The sequence below is a fragment of the Tachypleus tridentatus genome, chromosome 13 (assembly GCF_004210375.1).
Source record: "Tachypleus tridentatus isolate NWPU-2018 chromosome 13, ASM421037v1, whole genome shotgun sequence".
In the NCBI taxonomy this organism is placed as follows: Eukaryota; Metazoa; Arthropoda; class Merostomata; order Xiphosura; family Limulidae; genus Tachypleus; species Tachypleus tridentatus.
In genome coordinates this window covers 107,983,122-107,996,009 of record NC_134837.1, presented here as the reverse complement: position 1 = coordinate 107,996,009, position 12,888 = coordinate 107,983,122, and the positions used below count along the sequence as shown (strand labels likewise).

Genomic DNA, 12,888 nt, shown 5'->3' with positions numbered 1-12,888 from the left:
ATATTGATAAGAAAATAAGTTGTAATTTCTCATACTTCTCCAGTAAATGCCAATCTTCGCTAATTTAAACTGAAAACAACAACAACAAAAACTTACTGTAAGATTTTTATAAATATTGTTACATTTTAACTGTTGTCTTTGATGATAAAAGAAAACTTTGTATTTCTTTCGCTGATATGAATGTATTAGAAATTTTTACTATTCTTACGACTTGTCTATTGAATTTCGCGCAAAGCTGCACGAGGTTATCTGGCAACTACTCTACGACCCTAATTTGAAAAGGAAACATTTAAGACCAGTTACTGGGCAACTCTCGCCACACCGAACAATGAGATTTGACAGTCACTCTTATAACACACCTAGAGCAGAGAGCGATCTTGTGGGGGAACCTAAGATTCAGTGATCGACAGGCTAACCATTAACAGCCCACTCCCGTCCTACTGGCCGATGGGATGTAGGCTTAACAACAAGACCGAACAGTATTTTTGCAAGTTGAATTTTGATGACAAATATAAAGTCAATTATCTCCAAACGTTACCTCTTTAAACGATGTAGACATTGTAATTACACCAAACACATACAGATTGAAAAATAGATTAGTACAATAACGCACAACACGTGTAAAGGAAATAATATATTTATTTTTAGAAGTTATATGGTATATAGTATATCCTATATACCAGTGAAAGTAATTTCTGCACGAACTGCTGAGTAACAAGGTTTCAATGGAGAATATGTTAACAAAATTATTAACTGGCTGGTGCAGTTCTTTCGAGATACGAATATATATATATATATACATACGCTTCTTCATTGCAATGTATGGTTTGCATTTATTCCTAAAATCTCGTCGTTATCAAAGAGAGTAGTTACAATTAGTCAATGTGTTTTTGAATGGAATAGTTATAAAAAAAAAAGGAGTAAAACATTGATTTTGACCCAATTACAGAAAGGTCGAAATGTGTTTTTCCCTGTGTGTGTTTTCTTACAGTAAAGCCACATTGGTCTATCTACTAAGTCCAACGAGGTGAATCGAACCCACGATTTTAGAGTTGTAAATCCGCAGACTTACCGCCATTCCAGCCGTGGACGTTGTTCTATGTACATATATGGTTGATATATGTTTGTCATGTTTAAATTAGAAATAATAGGAAGGTAATAGCAGATATCGTGAACTAAATCATTTTGTGACTTGGTATACGAACACATATTTTATTCATACATATATTTTAGGACGCATTTTTGCACTTAACTGCAAGATCTAAATAAACAGGATATGCCCAACCTCGAATCGCGTTTATCCTATCTTTGGGAACTGCCGTGTACATCCACAGACATATCTATTCTCGTATCTTACCGACTCACTTGTTAATTTTAACTAGTTCTTGAGAAGTTTCTGGTCATGTTGGTTACGTATGAACATAAGAAATGTCGAGAACTCAAAGGCTAGCCTAATGACGTGAGTGGCGTGGAATTCTTGATAGTGGACTTAGGACTGAATGTAACTGTGAACAAAGTCACTTCTCGGGTTTTCCCCTAGTGTCTGTTTGGTGAAGTTATATGTTTCTTGCAAAACAAGATAACCAGCTATCTGGTTTGCTTATTCATCTGAATGATATTAAAGTTAATCCAATAAAAAACAAACACATAATAAATAATATTTTAAAAATTCTTACACTAATTCTGAGTTGTAAATGACGTAAATCAATTTAATAATGGTAACACACTACATTTGCTTAAGGTACTTCACACCATTACAGTTACAACTGGTAATATTTAATAGCGCATTGGCTTTTATTATGTGTGTATATTATTATATCCTAGCAACTTTGATAAGTTCTGGGATTGGACGAAAAGCTTTGTCACCACCGAATATGGAAAATATAGTGTGGTGGCCCTGTTATGCCATTTTGTTTCGTTTTTATTCGTAAGTTCTTAGAAATCCAGAACGCTGATTCTACAAAGTGAAAGTAAGTGTTAATGTACTTTTGTTCTTGCTTACAACTTTTATATTATTAACGATCACACAGCCAATTTAATTCTGATAAGTAAAGTGATTCTGTTCACTGAACATTGTGTTAGTTTATATCATTTGTGGTTGATCGTATTGTAGTTCCGATAAACATTATAAATCTCATCGAATCTTCTGATATTGTAGTTAATAACCTGCCAAAGGAAGACAACACACCAGTCTTATCTTTTGCGGAAAAAAGTTTATTTCCCATTTATTTGCACAGATTTTATACCACAAATTTTATTTGAAGTATTAAAAAATTACAGGAACTGAGATTCACGTTATTTGTCACACTTATTGTTTGGCAATTAAAAGGTCCAAGGTTCGAGCCCACAATATGTCGCTGAACGCGGTCCACACATTCATCTGTGGTTATTTCCACCGTGTAGGTGGTAGGTGCTACCGACTAACTTCCTGTTCTTTGATCAACAGCAATAAACGAGTGATGATTGTGCTTGCGCCTAGGGCTCTTTGACTTAGCCGTTTAGCCATATATCTCATAAGGTGTCGTTTAGGGTTGAATACTAAATATCAGATATTTTCACAATTTTACACTAGGACTATATTTCACATTTATTGTAAGAAATTCGTACTACATTTCTCTCGAGATTAAACAAAAATTGATGAAATTTTGAATTAGAGATGAGTAGAAACAGCAGTTAACTTTTGCCTGCCACAAATCGCTTCAGTGCTTGAACTCTGCCTGGGTTGTACTTAAAGCAGTTCTATAGGGATTTCAAATAGAGGTGTGTAAAATAATAATCGAAATATACGTTTTTTTTTTCGCTCACAATCACTTCAGTATCAGAACTCAAGAGATGAGGCTGTCAAAAGTCTCCCTGAAATATTCGTTGAAAGCAGCATAAGAAAACCATACGATTTGATGACGTTGTATTTCGTACTTATCTTTACACTCCATAGTTAAACATACTGTTGTAAGTACCTATATTCTGATGTTTCCTTAAGCTGATAGTGATGCAGAACGTCAAACAAGATTGAGTTTTAAGGTGGAAGTCCGTATAGATCACTTTTGTTTATTTGAAGCTGGAACATTCCTGATGACACACGGAGAAATTTAAAATATTTTAGTTCGATCCCATACGATATTTCGAAGCTTAAGCGTAATCCTTAATGTATACAAGTTCAGGTTTAATCCTTATGTATAGAAGCCGAAGCCGAAGTTTAATCCTTGGTATGTACAAGTGCAATATTAATTCTTAGTGTATACAAATTGAAGTTTAATCCTAAATTTATAGAAACCAAAGTTTAATTTTTTGTGTATACGAGTAGAAGTTTAACTCTTGGTGTATAGAAGTTTAATCCTTTGTGTATACAAATTAAAGTTTAATTCTTAGTTTATAACAACTGAAGTTTAATCCTTTGTGTATACAAATTAAAGTTTAATTCTTAGTTTATAGCAACTGAAGTTTAATCCTTTGTGTATACAAATTAAAGTTTAATTCTTAGTTTATAGCAACTGAAGTTTAATCCTTTGTGTATACAAATTGAAGTTTAACTCTTAGTTTATAGCAACTGAAGTTTAATCCTTTGTGTATACAAATTGAAGTTTAACTCTTAGTTTATAGCAACTGAAGTTTAATCCTTTGTGTATACAAATTGAAGTTTAACTCTTAGTTTTTAGCAACTGAAGTTTAATCCTTTGTGTATACAAATTGAAGTTTAATTCTTAGTTTATAGCAACTGAAGTTTAATCCTTTGTGTATACAAATTGAAGTTTAACTCTTAGTTTATAGCAACTGAAGTTTAATCCTTTGTGTATACAAATTGAAGTTTAATCCTTTGTGTATACAAATTGAAGTTTAATCCTTTGTGTATACAAATTGAAGTTTAATTCTTAGTTTATAGCAACTGAAGTTTAATCCTTAGTATTCAAGTACTTAGCCAATAAGTTTTCATCTCCTTAGCTTGGAATTTGTTATAACATTAGCTCATTTTAATACATCTTCTGTGGCATCTCAAACCTTTACTTTATATACTATTTATTATTCGGATATTTTACCAGCTTTTGGAATAATTCGTTTCACCAAAATGTGTTCTAAAATAACTGAACCAAGCTATGGTGTCTTTAACGAAAAAGAAAAGTTATTTAAAACTTTGGATACAACTGTGATAACAAATAGTGCAACAAGCGTTCGGCTTGTTTTAGTATACTATTTTTAAAACAAGTGGACTGTGTAGTGTTCGTTGTCGAAATTTATCGTCAAGAAGTCACAGAACCTATTGTATTGTTTTTTTTGTGTGTGTGTGTTTTTTTTATTTCGCTCAAAGCTACACGAGGGCTATCTGCGCTACCCGTCCCTAATTTAGCAGTGTAAGACTAGAGGAAAGCCAGCTAGTTATCATCACCCATCGCCAACTCTTGGGCTACTCTTTTTACAAAGAATAGTGGGATTGACCCTCACATTATAACGCCCCCACAACTGAAAGGACGAGCGTGTTTGGTGCGACAGGAATTCGAACCTGCGACCCTCAGATTACAAGTCGAATACCTTAACCCACCTGGCCATGCCGGTCCAACATCTGTTGTAAAGAATTCAGTTCATACATAAAACCTGACAACATTAACTGTGTTATCGAAACTAGTCCACTGAAACAATAAATAAAAGCTTTATTTTTCATTGCATCAAATAAAAATGGCGCTTTTTGTTTTACTTTTAAAATCGCTTTAAGTTGTGAGTGGGGTTGAGGGGTAATATGTGATCAGTATATAGGTTGAGCGACCTACGTCGAGTTCTACTGAACGTCAGTATGACCGAAACGTTCAGAACAATTTATTTACTTTTTCTTTTGTTTGTTTGTTGTTAAACATAAAGCTACACAATGGGCTATCTGTGCTGTGTTCACCACAGGTATCGAAACTAGGTTTCTAGCAGTATGAGTCCGCAGACATATCACTGTGACCCTGGTGGGGGACTTTTCTTTTAAACACATATTGTATCAATTTTTTTGTATTTCAGATATTTTAACGCTGTAATTGGAACGGTTTATTATTCGATTAATCTACTTATAGTTTCGTAGCACAGTGAAGAGGTAAGCCTGAAACTATTTTATTTTTTCCTTTATATTACAAGTATCTGCCTTTAACGTAAAACAAAAAAATAGCGAAGAGTGTTTTTAATACATGTTATTCACTAATTGGCAGAATTCTTGAAAAACAACATAGTTTATTGGTTTCAAATAAGAGCTAGGTATTTTAAAGATTTTCATTAAATGTGCTTGTTATGACTAATGGTACAAAGTGCGGTGCTATTCTCGTGCAACATATCGTTTAATTATACAATACAACTTGATTGAACACAATTATTACAAAAACTAGGTACATAAACATACGTATTAAATAAGCTAGAGGTATGTGCGTATCATCCCAAGCGTTTGAACGACAACCAATAATTTCCCGTCCAGTAATTGTGGAGGGATATTTATTGCTGTGTAACTAAAGTCATGGGTTCCCTTCTTTAAATTACTGTCTTCATCTACATTTACTTTCTTTATGTGCAATTAAAGGAAGGGAAAGTTGAACTTTCAACATTGAGAAACGTAGTTATGTTACAGTTTTATTCCGGGCAGAACTTTTATATAAACAACTGTTCAATGAAACACAAAAAAGTGTTATTTTCGGATGTTTTGGGTGAAATTTGGACTTTTGTATAACACAAAGTTAAAAAATATTTCTTGTTGCTTCTATATTAAATTAAACACAATACTAATTTATTGAATCCATCAGAAGCTAAACTAGGAACATCTCTTGACATTTTTTTATTACAGAAATAAAAGGTTCGGCCTTGTACGAATAGAACAATGACAATATAAGTCATAATTTTAGTAAGTTATAACAAACGTTAATGAACGCTATTTTAGGCTTCTCAAGTGCAAAGTCCAAAACTTTTGTCAAGTATCACATATAAACATGAGTTATCAACATTCACATTTTTTTACTTATTATTATTTTGTAAACGTAACTTTCCTAATACTCCAGACCCTTGGGTTGGGTCAGCTTTAAGTTACTGGTTTACAAAGCTTTGTTTTTTTTTTGGAATTTCGCACAAAGCTACTCGAGGGCTATCTGCACTAGTCGTCCCTAATTTAATAGTGTAAGACAAGAGGGAAGGCAGCTAATCATCACCACTCACCGCCAACTCTTGGGCTACTCTTTTCCCAACGAATAGTGTGAGACTTTAATAATTAATAAGGTTGTTTGGTATGCCTGTTAATTAAATGTGTATGTATGTATGTGTACATATATACTCTTCAAAAAAAAAAAAAGAAACGCAAAAGACAAAATTTGAGACATATTGTTAACAAGTTTATTCCGGGTAGTTCTGTATGACATGTGTGAAATTTTGCACATTCACTGCTGAACATCCAAAGTCTGCAAAGGCGAAGTCCACGCTCACTAGTTGAAGTTTAACGTCACTAAACGTCAATAACGAGTATGCCACCCGTGAGCATCAATAACTGCTTGGCATCTCCTGCCCATGGAAGCGATGAGATGACGAATCACATCCTGTGGAATGGCTGTCCACTCAGCCTGCAAAGCTGCTGCAAGCTGAGGTAGAGTCTGCGGTTGAGGTTGTCGCCGTCGCAGACGTCGGTCCAACTCGTCCCAAAGATGTTCGATGGGGTTTAAATCTGGTGATCTGGAAAACCAGGGAAGAACGTTGATGTTGTGGTGTCTCAAAAAGACAGTGGTGAGTCGGGCTGTGTGAGGACAGGCGTTGTCATGTTGAAAAACGTCGTTGACGTTTACCATGATGGGTTGCACATGGGGCCTAAGAATCTCATCGACGATTGTGTACGGTCTGATCGGAAATCCTACGCAGCCCTGGTATGGTTGAGGCAGTAAACGTCACAGTGGTGGTCCTATCCCAAAGGTGACGTAACCGGATGTAGCGATCTTGTGCGGGTGTGGTCACACGAGGTCTGCCAGATCGTGGACGGTCACAAGTTGATCCATGTTGCTGGTGACGATTCCATAGCTTTGTGATGGTGCTTGGGTGGACATTCACAGCTCTGGCAACATCTGATCGAGATTCGCTTGCTTCCTGTCGACTAATGGCATTGTTGCGTTGTGCTTCAGTCAGTCTTGGCGTAACTGTATTGCGTGTCGGTGGCTTAACACTGAGCTATGGAAACCGAGAACCCGTCACTTTTATAGGGATTTTGCACATATTGCACTTGCAGAACATGCATATCTCTCAAACAAATTTATTGGACACGAATGCGTTTTGGCGAAAAATCCGATGTTTCCTCCGTTTTCAAAGTGCACAACTTTTATTGTCATTTTGGTCTGACAATCAGTGCCTTAACACGTGTAACATTACATACTCTGAGCTTGTAACGTTATTACATATATTTCTCTTTAAAATAACAAAAATATCCCTTTTGCGTTTCTTTTTTTGAAGAGTATATATTCTCCAATTATTATCCACTTCGTATATTTGTCTTTATTGAAAGATTGTTTTGTTTTTTTCTACGGTCTTTAGTAGATGATATACTCTTAATGTACACTATAACAATGACAGGAAGCAGATATGGCGAAACTATATTAGCCTTAATTTCAAAGCTGCAAAAGTCGAAAATGTTATCTCAGTATGTGTGGTCAGTCTTGTAGAAAGGTAATAACGTGTTACAACAACTTTTCAAGACAAGTCGTAATGTCCAAATACTGACTGATTCTTCTATTCATTTCATGAGTGATGTAGGAAAACTCAAACGATCTTTAGAATGAAACCTTAAGGTAGTTTCAGTTACATAGTACAAGCGAAGACTGATATGAGAAGACGGTTTTCAGAACTGGAAAGAAACGTATTTGAAATGATGAGAGTATGTTTAATCCGAAAGAAACAACAACAAAAACAACAACGCTTTGTAGTTTAGCAAATTGTGGAAGTTACTGCATAGCCATTTAGCATTGCTATTTGATATAGTTTGCCAAATAATTCTCAGAATACATTAAAATTATTGTTGATACGCAATTTAAACGTTAACGTACTTTAACAATAATTACATTTAGTTTATTGCAGGTTTTTACTCTGCTGTTTATTAAACATATCACAAAATGTAATGGTTAACTGATGATGTACACGAGTGGTGGTAAAAACAACCAAAATATGTGATGTGAAAAAAAAATTATACATTCATACAAAACTACTTTTCAATGAAAATCACAATATATTTTAAAACACTAATCCTTTTTTAGTTCACACTTTTCAGTACTTTTCCTTATACATAATTTCAGGTTAAAAGTAATTAAAAGGTTTGCTTGTGTCCCCCGATAAATGTCGTGTTTCGATGCCCTCAATGTGCAGAGTACGGACAGCCCATTGTGTAACTTTGCACTTAGCAACAACAACAAAAATCCTAACACTGCAAACAACGTATATCGATAACAGTCGATGACAGTACGTTGTAAATTAAGCTGTTCAAAACTGACTGACAATTAATTTAATTAGCTAACAATAATTCAAATTCTTTCGGGTTTCGATACCAGTGGTGGGAAGAGCTTGTGTAGCATCGTGCGTAATTCCAAACAAATTAAACAAAATCTTTGGATATGATCGCAGATATAAATATCAGTGAAAATGATGACATTTATTAATTAAAAAAGCCTTAATAACTTATTCAAAAAGTCACCAGGTGTCTTGGGAGCAATAATTAGTTAAATTTTCAAAGAAGACGTTTACTGCTATTTTCACGAGCTCCTGAAATTGTTTCTGTGTGATGGTTTGTTTTGAATTTTGCGCAAAGCTACACGAGGGCTATCTGCGCTAGCCGTCTCTAATTTAGCAGTGTAAGACTAGAGGGAAGGCAGCTAATCATCACCACCCACCGCCAACTCTTGGGCTACTCTTTTACTAAGGAATAGTGGGATTGGTTGTAACATTATAACACCCCACGACTGAAAGGGCGAGCATGTTTGGTGTGATGGGGATTCGAACCCGCGACCTGCGGGTTACGAGTCGAACGCCTTAACACACTTGGCCATGCTGGGCCTTCTGTGCAATAGAATTAAAAAATATTATCTTCTGTATATAAACATTTTATTACATGTTAAAGTTATACACCTCTCTGTTAAATTATAGCTTTTTAATGATTTCCCACTTTTCATGATTTTGGTGACAAGCACACTGATAAAATGACTCATCCACTTGAAATTCATAAAAACTAGTTTTTATTTCCTATTTTGCCAAAATATATAATGGATTATCGAATAATTTCACAGGCCACTGGTTGAAATTTGTAATAAGCGATGTTTTTGAAATACCAAACTTGGACCCAAGTGAGGTTTTAGAAAATGCAGGAACATCTTGTATTTCAAGGAAATTATTTAAAAGAAGGAAGGAAAGAAATAATATTAATTAAGAGTCATAAGATACCATTATCATATTTTTCATATTTTTACTCTTAGAGGCAAGCAGTCACATATTTTGCTACAAATATTTTCTCTACTGAGACGACGGGTTATGAGGTCCAGCTGAGTAACCTGTTTCATTCACTGCATTTATATGAGCGTGTTCAGAAAATAGAGACGTCACAGCATTTGTTTTTGTAATTGACTAAGGTGAAAGAACAAGTTTGTTGGTTACACTTATAAAAAAGTTTCAGGTAGATAAATCATATAAAAATGAACGTGTTTCAGGGTGGTGTAGCTTTTGGTCTTTAGAAATTTCCCTTTTTTATTCTCTAGATGGTGAATCTACGACTTGATCTGTGGTCTTGAAGTTCTGCCAGACAACAACAGGTGCTATAATACACAGAAGTCAAGATTACGCCATAGTACGGCACTTATCTTGAAAGCACTCTTTCTTCATAGATCGATACGCAATTCCAACTGAATATGAATAGCGTTTGAGCCCTTCAGGCAGATTGTGTTACTGTGTTTTTTTGCTGTTGTTTCATGCTTTATGTCGTCATGTTCCTTAATAATAAAGTGTTAATTTTGAGCTTTTTGTTTGTATCGAAATCCATTTTAAAAAAGTCGTCTCTTGAGAAGTGACTTATTTCAGAGTGAACTGCTAATCCCACCGGACAGCAGGGATTTGTTTTCAATGATGGTGAAGTGTTTAACTAAAAACGTTTCTACCTGAATTTGATCTAATTTGTTAAAAAAGTTTTATCTCCCCTCCAAGAACCGATTCATTAATTTCTGATGAATGTAGGTCAAAGATCAAGATCACTTTGAAGGTCAACCAACTACTTTTGTTGTAATGATAGCAATTTGTGATTTTCAAAAATGATCGAAACTCGAGAACAAACTGAGATACAAATAAGATTTTGGCACCTAGACCTACCTAGGTAAGAAATAGTTTGATTGGTAACCGCAAAAATTGACGAATTACGGAGTGGGGGCTGCACTCTATAATAACATAAACATACCTAATATGAATAAAGAAGTTCATACATTTTTTATTTGTTTTTATTGTTTTATCAATTGAATATTAGCAAATAAAGTATTACTAGATATATTAATAGGCACAAACGAAAACTACAAATTCTGAAGTTTCTTCTTACTTATCTTTGGATTTAGGTTATATTATGTAGGTAAAACTTGAAACAAAAGTTTATCGTGAGCTAGTTCGTAATCTAAAGTATTCTGCTATTAGAGTATCTATTTACTCTTTGTTTCCGGGTTGGAAAACTGAAGTGTTCATGGTTCATGTCCCACAGTTTCTAGTCATGGATATGTAAAAAGAATGACTGTCAAATCCCAACTTTCGTTCAGAAAAAGATTTAATAGTCGGTACTGCTGATTAGCTATATTTTTTTAAATTTATCAGCTCAAAATTACGCATGCACAGCTATGCACTAACATTCTGAAACAAACAACTCATTATAGCATGAGAAATATTTAACAGCCTTAAGTTATGAGAAGCACCAGAGGTTGTCGAACCTACTTGCGATTAATAAAGGCGAACGAAACTCTGTGAATAAACGTTGCAGCCCAAAACTGTTGACGTTTAAGTCAAAATAAACAGACAGACAGAAAGAAAGATAAATACAAGAAAACTGATAACATGAAGAACTTCAACAGCTGGTGACGCCAAAGAGTCTTGCAAAGTAAACAGCTTTATGAAGTCTCTTTCAAACAATTGGAATCAACTGCAGCTTCAAATCAGTTAATGTGTTATGAACTGTTTCTAAGGTGACCTTTAATCATTCCTACAGCTTAGCAACAACTGTTTCTTCCAGTTGCGCTCGTTCGACATTTCAGTGGGCAGATATGTTAATATAGAAGTTCAAATGGCTGAGTAACTGTCATAAGCTCTAGGGTTAATATGTAAAAAAAAAAGCTAACTTTAATAATTGATAACCAAGATTTCATATTGCTCAAAAATCAAAACAACATGTAAGAATAAGTCTACTTAGTAATATAAAAACAGACAAAAAATATCACTCATTACTTTATAAACGATCCAGTATTAAAGAAAACTTAATAAAACAGGAGTAAATACCATTATCGTATTTCACTAATTTTTATTAATTAAATTAATTGTAATTAATTTGAAAAGAAATTAATTTTTTAAAAGAAATTTTAAATAAATTTCTTTATTAATTTCATTAAGAATTAACTGAAATATAAAATAATTAGTCTTTCTCCGTTTTAGCTTTCCGTAGACAAAAATTAATTTGTATAATAATATGGATAAATAAAGTTACTATTTTATTTAATGTGACAGAAAACTCTCAGGCCTAATATTAAAATAAAACTAAGATGGATGTTTATAACCACTTGAAATGGGAAAAATAACTTTTTATCCCAATGTAGAATACTTAATTTGAAGGTTAAAAACATTTTAATATTTTATCCTCAATATTTATTTGTCATTTTATTTACCAAACCTTCAAAGTGGTTTATTTGTTTGTTTGTTGTGAGTGATAAAGAGTCTGTGAGTTATGATGTCTTTTTGCTTTATTTTCGTTTTTTGTGTATGCACTTTCTATATTCTTATGTTTTAATGTGCTGTTTCTTTTTTAGGTTTACTGCGCCATCCACATAGCATATGGTCATTAAATTACTATTGTTCTGGCTACTTATTGCTTTCTGTTTTTCTACTGAGATAACACCTGGTGTACCTATGATTAAAATAAAGTCGCAAATTGTTTAGAAAAGTGGGCTGCAGATTTCTCCATTGGTAAGTCAGGTGATACCTGGAGTTACAAAGCAAAACACAGATGACAACCATTCTTCGCCACTGCTTACAAGACTGTGATACAGGTGTCGCTTCTAAACACTTCAACACCTTGAGTGCGTGTAGCAAAGAAATGTTACGCACGAAATAAAGTTTGTGGGTTCACAAGATATGTCTTGAATTAAGCATTAATCAAACAGTTTCACCTTTACTCCCGAAACATTCGTTACTTGCAAATGGGAATGACCAGTCACGTAGTAAGCGCTAGTTTAGCTGATTAAGACTGAAGTTACTTTTAAAACTAAATAATGTGAAGTTTATTTAGTTAGTCTGTAACAGGATTTTTACTATAAGAGTCTGAAACAAGTATTGAAGGAAAAAAGCAATTTGGAATCTAGATATTTCGTAAAAGTGATGTCTTCCATGCTGAAACAAGTATACATATTATGTTTGTGTGCTTGAATAAAAAAACATTGTATTTTTATGCAGTTATATATAGTCTCTTTATTTTTCTTACAAAGTTACTCATATAACTCACAATTACTTCTTCATAAATATCTTAGTCAAATTTCGTGTTATTCTGCAAACCTATCATCTCACTCTAAGTAAAAATTAATTCATTTGAAAATAGAACAGAGTAAATAGGAAGAAGACAATTTTGATGCTAGGCCATACAGTACATTGTTGTGAAGTTTTTCTTTCTGCTTATGTGTGTTGCTTCCT

General features: G+C 33.8%; 1 long non-coding RNA gene across 2 annotated transcripts; it reads left to right on the top strand.

Moving 5' to 3' along the window:
* The first annotated feature begins 1,707 nt into the window (after positions 1-1,707).
* On the top strand, positions 1,708-12,651 carry LOC143239512 (uncharacterized). 2 transcript variants are annotated; one of them, XR_013021221.1, is made up of 3 exons: positions 1,708-1,970; positions 9,723-10,330; positions 12,012-12,651. It is a non-coding gene; the product is annotated as an uncharacterized LOC143239512 (long non-coding RNA). The 2 variants fall into 2 exon arrangements; XR_013021220.1 differs by lacking the exon at positions 12,012-12,651 and having other exon boundaries at positions 9,723-11,761.
* Positions 12,652-12,888: the final 237 nt, after the last annotated feature.